The 7,417-nt window shown below is 38.6% G+C and overlaps 1 long non-coding RNA gene across 4 annotated transcripts; it reads right to left on the reverse strand.

The window, feature by feature from the left end:
• Nucleotides 1-291: 291 nt before the first annotated feature.
• Nucleotides 292-6,673, reverse strand: LOC136247252 (uncharacterized). 4 transcript variants are annotated; one of them, XR_010697242.1, is made up of 11 exons: nucleotides 5,998-6,673; nucleotides 5,851-5,947; nucleotides 5,691-5,805; nucleotides 5,569-5,648; nucleotides 5,414-5,510; nucleotides 5,268-5,364; nucleotides 5,131-5,227; nucleotides 4,975-5,072; nucleotides 4,845-4,938; nucleotides 403-565; nucleotides 292-352 (listed from the first exon to the last, which is right to left on the reverse strand). It is a non-coding gene; the product is annotated as an uncharacterized lncRNA (long non-coding RNA). The 4 variants fall into 4 exon arrangements; XR_010697243.1 differs by lacking the exon at nucleotides 5,691-5,805; XR_010697241.1 differs by having other exon boundaries at nucleotides 5,569-5,805.
• Nucleotides 6,674-7,417: the final 744 nt, after the last annotated feature.

The following is a 7,417-nucleotide window of genomic DNA, read 5'->3' on the forward strand; positions in this document are numbered from 1 at the left end:
TCAAGACGTCCAGACGTAGTACCCGTCATAATACATCGTATATACCTAGTTACGTCCCGTCATGGAAGTGCTGTCACGTAGCCGCGCACGTGATCCCGAAGGATACTTGAGGTACGAAAACCGGATATTCATTTAAATATAAAAAATATATGAAAAGTAATGAAATTCTGGTCTTCATATTCACTTCCGTCAGTTCTTTCATACAGCCTTCACCGTCCTTGGGATTGCCTTCTCAATTTCTTTCAATTCTAGTGTACATCGATTGAAAATATTAAAATGCAACAACTCTCAACATATCTCTTTTGCATTCATCACTTTCTGTGCTGGCGTAAATCCTTTCATCTCAAAAATTCTAAACAGGATACATTACTATAGTCTGATAATCAAGAATTTTGTACGTACCGTCACATTCTCTGCTCTAGTGCTATCATCTAATTTTGCTACTACCAGCAACTTTGGTGCCACTCTACACACCATGAAAACTGATGCAGATCTCTCTTATACTTGTACTATAGTCTGCTTTTCCTTCTAAAATAGTCAGCATTCTTCCAAGAAATATTTTACTCTAAACACAAAGTTTTACTTATAAAATAATTATTTTATTATTATTATTATTAATGCTTTACAATGCAACATACAATTACAATTATACATGTGTAGGTGGGTATAGATGAAGAAAAAGTTGCATTGATGGTCTGCCAGCAACCTGTGCTGGCAGCCGGGAGTTAATTAAACTTATGTAGTAAAGTTAATTGCCAGTCCAGAATCATAGCACTTGCTGCATCTACAGCAGTAATGATAGGTGCAGGGATTGTCAGGAGAGAAATTTGTGGTGAAGTGTTGCCATAAATAGTTCTGAATAGTAGCTTTGATGACTGGTAGGGACTGGTTGATGTCAATGCAAGGTAATTGGTTCCATATCCTGGGAATTCTATTAAAGTAAAAGTTTCTGGCATAGTTACTATTAGTGCGGACATGATTTAGTTTGTTGGTAGACGAAGACCTGGTGTTGGAAGAGCTAAATGATATGTAGTTGTATATGTTAAATTGAGAAGATGGCTGTTGTAAAGCTTTGACAAGGAACATAATATCATAGAGATCGAGCATATACATTAGAGGTAAGATACCTAACCGGAGTAGGCGTGTTTTATAGTCACTGACATAATCAGCTAGAATGAACTTGGTGGCTCGTCTTTGTACTTTTTCAAGAATAGTGGTATCTTTGATCATATAAGGATTCCACAATTGTGAGCAATAAGTTAACTGAGATCTCACTAGAGTTAAATAGAGAAGTTTTCTGGCTCTGATAGAATGGCAGCTATGGAAGACACGCCTCAGCAGTCCTAAATATTTATAGGCTTTAGCAGTTATGATTTGATAGTGCTTGAACCAGGACATATCTGATGAAAGCTGCAAACCTAAGTCACGATGAGAAAGAAGCTGTGGGAGTGGGTAGCCATCAATAGAATATGTGGTAGTGAATTTACTGTTGAAACTCAGGTGGATGCATTTGGGTACACTGAATCTAAAATCATTGTTAACACTCCAGGTGAATAAATGGTTGAGATCTTCTTGTAAGCACAGTTGGTCAGAAGAAACAGCAATACTTTTAGATAGTTTGGTATCATCAGCAAACTGGAATATACTTGAGAATTTTATGACAGATGGTAGGTCATTGATGTATAGCAGGAAGAGCAGTGGGCCAAGGGTGCTACCTTGAGGCACCCCAGACAGGACGGGAAGTAAGTTGGAAATGGAATTACAGATTCTTACACATTGTAGACGATTATGTAGATAACTGCTGAACCACTTATGGAGATTACCGGAGATTCCACAAGACTTCAATTTATTTAGCAGTTTCATATGTGGAACACTGTCGAAGGCCTTGCGAAAATCCAAATAAATAGAGTCTATTTGATGGCCTTGAGTGGTGACTTGATGAATGCTGTTCAAGTATAGCAATAGTTGTTGGGTAGTTGATCTACCAGGAAGGAACCCAAATTGACAATTTGTGATATGGCTGAGTGTGTGATTGATTATGTTGTTATAAACTAGAGTTTCAAGGACTTTAGACGTGTTGCTGAGGAGGGAGATCGGACGATAGTTCTTTACTGAAGATCTATCTTCTGATTTGTATACAGGTACAATTAAATGAATCTTCCACTCCTCAGGAATTGACCCAGTTGACAGACTGAGATTAAAAAGATGGCATAATGGACGGGTTAGTGAGAAAGCACAGTTTTTGAGGACCTTGGGACTAATTTTGTCGATACCAGTAGCTTTTTTAGGGTCAAGTTGGCACAGAACATAGTATACTTCATCCTCAGTGAATGTTAGAGAATTTATTTGATCTGGATGGAGTGATGGAATGGTTTGTTCAGAAGATGTTGGAGCTGTAAAAACTGAGTGGAAGTATCGATTGAACAGACTAGCTCGGGAAGCATCACTTGAAGCTGTAGTGTCATCGAGATGTACAGTAGGTGGTATTGTGCCAGATTTAGTATAACTTCTAATATAGTGATAGATAGCAGGATTAGAGGATTCGGCATAACTGTTTATGAGGGAAGACTCATAATTAGATTTGGCCAAAGCTACACTTTGTTGAAAATGTTCATCAGCTAGACGAAGTTTAGCAGTATTATGGGGAGTGGGTGAACGTTTATGAGTTCTTCTGAGAGTGTGAAGGCACTTCAACTGATGCCTTATATCACGACTAAACCACTTTGGATACTGATTAGATCGCAACTGAAACTTGGGTATAAACAAGGACATTGCTTCTGAGATGACCGATTTGATGGTAGACCAAGTGCTTTCAACATCATCACAGGTTAAGCAGTCAGCAATGTTAGAATTTAAAATAAAGTCATTCATACTCGTAAAGTCAGCTTTTGAATAATCATAAGCTTGTAATGTAGTAGTATTGTGAAGTGGTAGACAGTTTTGGTTAATACTGAAGGAAATTGGGAAATGGTCAGATGAAATCTGAGAACATTCTGGAGAATTAACTGAGACATTTGTGATGAGGTCTTCGTCATTGGTAAGAATGAGGTCAAGTATGTTGCCATGAATGTGTGTTGGGTAGGTTATAAGTTGGACAAGATTCAATTCAAAGGTCATGTCGCATAAGTCTTCAGAGGCTCGACAATTACCACACATTGTTTCCCAGTTTATATGTGGTAGATTAAAATCACCTAGAAGAACAACACTGTGTGACTGCTGGAACTGTGATATGTGATCTGATAGGGATCGAATTTGAGATGATGTTGGATCAGGAGGAAGGTATACCACACATAAGATTAGGCGTTTGGGTAGCTTTAGTTCAACAGTCAACATCTCAAGATTGGTGGGGGAGGGTAAGAGTTTACTGATGATATGAGTTCGAACGGCAATTAGGACCCCTCCACCTCTAGACCTACGATCATTGCGATAGATAATGTATTGATTTGGTAGAATTTCATTGTTAAATACATTGCTGGTTAACCAGGTTTCTGTAATAGCAACCAAGTCATATTCATGAGAGTAAACTAAGGATTGGAATTGTGTTAACTTATTAACAATACTTCTAGTGTTTATGTAGAAACAATTAGGTAGTCATTGATTTTGATTAGGAACAGAGGGTTGTTGATTAGGGACAGAGTCGGGTGCAATACTAGCAGATGTAGAGCTTGTAGTAGATGAACCACTGGAGGAATTAACAAATTTGAAGTCTGTAACTATGCCATGAAGTCTGTTGTTGATAAGAATCTGACCGTTGCGAAGTTTTATAGCCTTACGGTCTATTCCTTGTTGAATAAAGTTCCAACGTTCATGAAGAAGGATTGATTCTATCTTTCTCTCTTCAGGTGTCATGTCAGGTTTAATCAGGATAGGTTTTTTGGTTTTGCTTCTGTTGAATAAGACAGTGCTGGCATCAAGTGTACGGAGAAATTTAACTAGTATTGGTCTTGGACGATTGTTATCAGCTGAGAATTTTCCCAAACGGTGAATGTCATTAATTGAAGTATCACCAATACTAGTGTCGATGGTGTTAAGGATCGGGAGAACTTTCTCCAAGTCAAGTTTAGATCTGGCGACTCTTGGCATATTTGGAGGGCACTCCTGGATACCATAGATGACAATGTTGTGGTTTCTGTCAGTATTTCTGGCTTTGGTATTGGTTATATTTGCAGAAGTATTGACACTGGCTTCTGATGGGATGTTAAGAGATGTCGATGTGTTGCCTGCTGTCTGGTCTGATTGATTTGTGTTGTTGACAGATGACTGTAGTAGGGTGATTGTTTCTGTAAGTGAAACTATGCTGGCGTTTAGGTCTTTAATGGTATTCATTAATTTGTTTATTTCACTGTTTTGGTTAACCAGCATACAATGAGAGCATAAGTACTGAGAGTCAGACTCACCTAGTTTGAGAAATGCTGGACGGGTCAGGCCCGCGCATTTTCTGTGGATCCAGCCTTGACAGTCACCTTCACAGAATACGGCTTCATCACCATCAGAATTTTCGCCAGGCTCCAAGATCGCTTCTTCGCAGACTATGCAGTCGGCTTCACTGTTCTTGACGTTTTTAGATTTTCTTTTGGGCGGAGAGCTTCCTGCCAGCTTCCTCTTGGGTTTTCGAGGGGTTGCCATAGTTTCCACTCCAAAAGTTTACATCTAAAAGTGTCTTCTGGCGAGGCTGGCGACTATCCCAGTCGATAATTCGACTGGGACGGGTAGAGTAACACAAAATAAACACAAAAAGACGCAGTTCCCGGGTCTTAAACTCTTCAAGGGAAGAAGAGGAAGACCCTAGCCACACTCGCGTCACGTATCACGTGATTTTAATCATTCAAAACTGCTGTACATACCATCTCACTGATAGTAAATCTTCCTCTTCTACTAGCAGCACTCAAGTCCATTCTCTCTTGCATAGTAAGCATTTCTTCCGAGAAATATTTCAATCTATAAACGCACAAGTTTTACTTATAAAATAATCACCAAAAGTGCTGTACATCAGGTCTTGCTCTTCTACTTGTACTCCAGTCTACTTTTCTTTCTTGCGTATAGTCAGTATTTCTTCTGAGAAAATTTTCACTCTAAATACAAAGATTTATAGGTACATTAATCATTAGTATTCAAGAACTCTGTACATACCATCACAGTGCTGGCAGGTCTTCCTATTCTACTTGTACTATAGTCCGCATTTCTTTCTTCAAAAGTAGTCAGCATTTCTTCTGAGAAATAGTTTACTCTAAATAAAAAGTTTTAGTATTCAAGAATTCTGTACATACCATCACAGTGTTGGCCGGTCTTCCTATTCTACTTGTACTATAGTCCGCTTATCTTTCTTCAAAAGTAGTCAGCATTTCTTCTGAGAAATAGTTCACTCTAAATGCAAAGATTTAAAATCATTAGTATTCAAGAATTCTGTACATACCATCACAGTGCTGACAGGTCTTCCTATTCTACTTATACTATAGTCCTCTTATCTTTCTTCAAAAGTAGTTAGCATTTCTTCTGAGAAATATTTCACTCTAAATACAAAGATTTATAGAAACAATAATCACTAGTATTCAAGAATTGTGTACATACCATCACAGTGCTGGCAGGTCTTCCTATTCTACTTGTACTGTAGTCCGCTTATCTTCCTTCAAAAGCAGTCAGCGTTTCTTCTGAGAAATAAAATAGTTCACTCTAAAAACAGTGTTTCATACCTAAAATAATCATTCAAGAATGCTATACATGCCGTCCCACCACTGGAAGTTCTTTCTATTCTACTAGTACACCAGTCCGCTTTTATTTCTTTCAATATAGTCAGTATTCCTTTCACTAAAGTTTTACACAATAATAATCATTCAAGAATGCTGTACATACCGTCCCACTGATATCAGGTCTTCCACTTCTACTAGAACTCTCGTTCACTTTTCTTTCTTCCAATATAGACAGCATTTCTTACAAGAAATATGTCACTCTAAATGCAACGTCTTACATATAAATAACCATTTAAAGTGCTGTACATACCATCCTGTTGACAGGTCTTCCTATTCCACTACTACTGCTTTTTTTCTTCTGGAATATCTTCCAAGAAATATTTTCAAGCAAGTACCATCTCACTGCTGGCTAATCTTTCTCTACCAGTATCGTACTCGGCTATTCTTCCTGTCCAATGTTGCCATCCAGCATTTCTCAAAACAATATTACACTCTAAATGCTTAGAACAATCATCTAAGAATGTACTACATATTGTCTGACTGTTGGCAAGTCCTTCTCTTCCACTAGTACTATCATTGGGTTCCCTTTCCATCAGCATTTCCAACAACTGTTAATTCTAGATACAGAGCATCTCTTAAACACTATTCGTTTTCACGTAAGAAACTTTTGAAGAATGGTGGGGCGGTATTTCAGTAAGTTTCTAATTAATGAGCGCTTGCAATCTGGAGAAGAGTTACAGCAGTAAGAGACTAAAAGTATGTTCTTTCCCTTCCACTACTGCGTTAACATATATCCTTCCACTGCTGTTATCGTCAGGATTTCTCTTCACGAATCATTCCGTTCTGGACTCTTAAACAATGGCCTCGACAATGGCAGACGACTTACTAGTAGCAGATCTGGTACTCAACATCTGTTGCGAGTATCTGCCCATCCATAAAGCTTTACAGATCAGCATACTTTACTTCTTGACGACCACCTTGTCTCCCTCCTCATACTCCCATTAACCCACACTACAACACTGATATAGGTGTGCAGCTGCAGGCGCGGCTACTATTTTAATAAATTTACAACAGTACAAAAACTATACACTAGCTCAGCTGTATAAGTAAAGTAAGTAGTTAAGTACATCACTGTTGCTACAACATTTAGCAACTTAAAAACTCCAACCTTACAACTCACTAAAATACAAGATTATGTACCTACACAAGGTGGGGGCCTGCACAGTGCAATTAATCTAGAGTTCACTGTGCCCAAATGAACTCAAGGGAAAAAACCAGACAGGCAATACCTTTTTTTTTTTTGCCTGCCAGGAAAAAACCATGTGCTACCACCTTGTCAACAAACTGTGTACTGTGTGCATAAATTAATGTCTCTTGTTACTCAATGCCCTCATCACATAGTGGATAATACATCAGCTCCGAGCCAACCTCTGAAGGTGGGGTCTCCATAATCACACAGTAGATTACACATGGCTTCAAGCAAATTTGAGGGAGGGTGTCTCGGTACTAAGCACCATCATCACATAACATATCAGCTTCAAGCACATTTGAGGGTGGGTGGGTGGGGCAGCCATCACATTTGTGCCTGGCAGCCTAGAATGACACATGTTCACACATTTGCACTATAAATAACCATATCTCACGTGCCAACCTACTGCACGTGCACATCATATTATGGCGGGAGCTTATTTTCTGTCTAATTCGCAAGCTCAAACGACATAAAATACATG

Source organism: Dysidea avara, chromosome 2 (genome assembly GCF_963678975.1).
Source record: "Dysidea avara chromosome 2, odDysAvar1.4, whole genome shotgun sequence".
NCBI lineage: Eukaryota > Metazoa > Porifera > Demospongiae > Dictyoceratida > Dysideidae > Dysidea > Dysidea avara.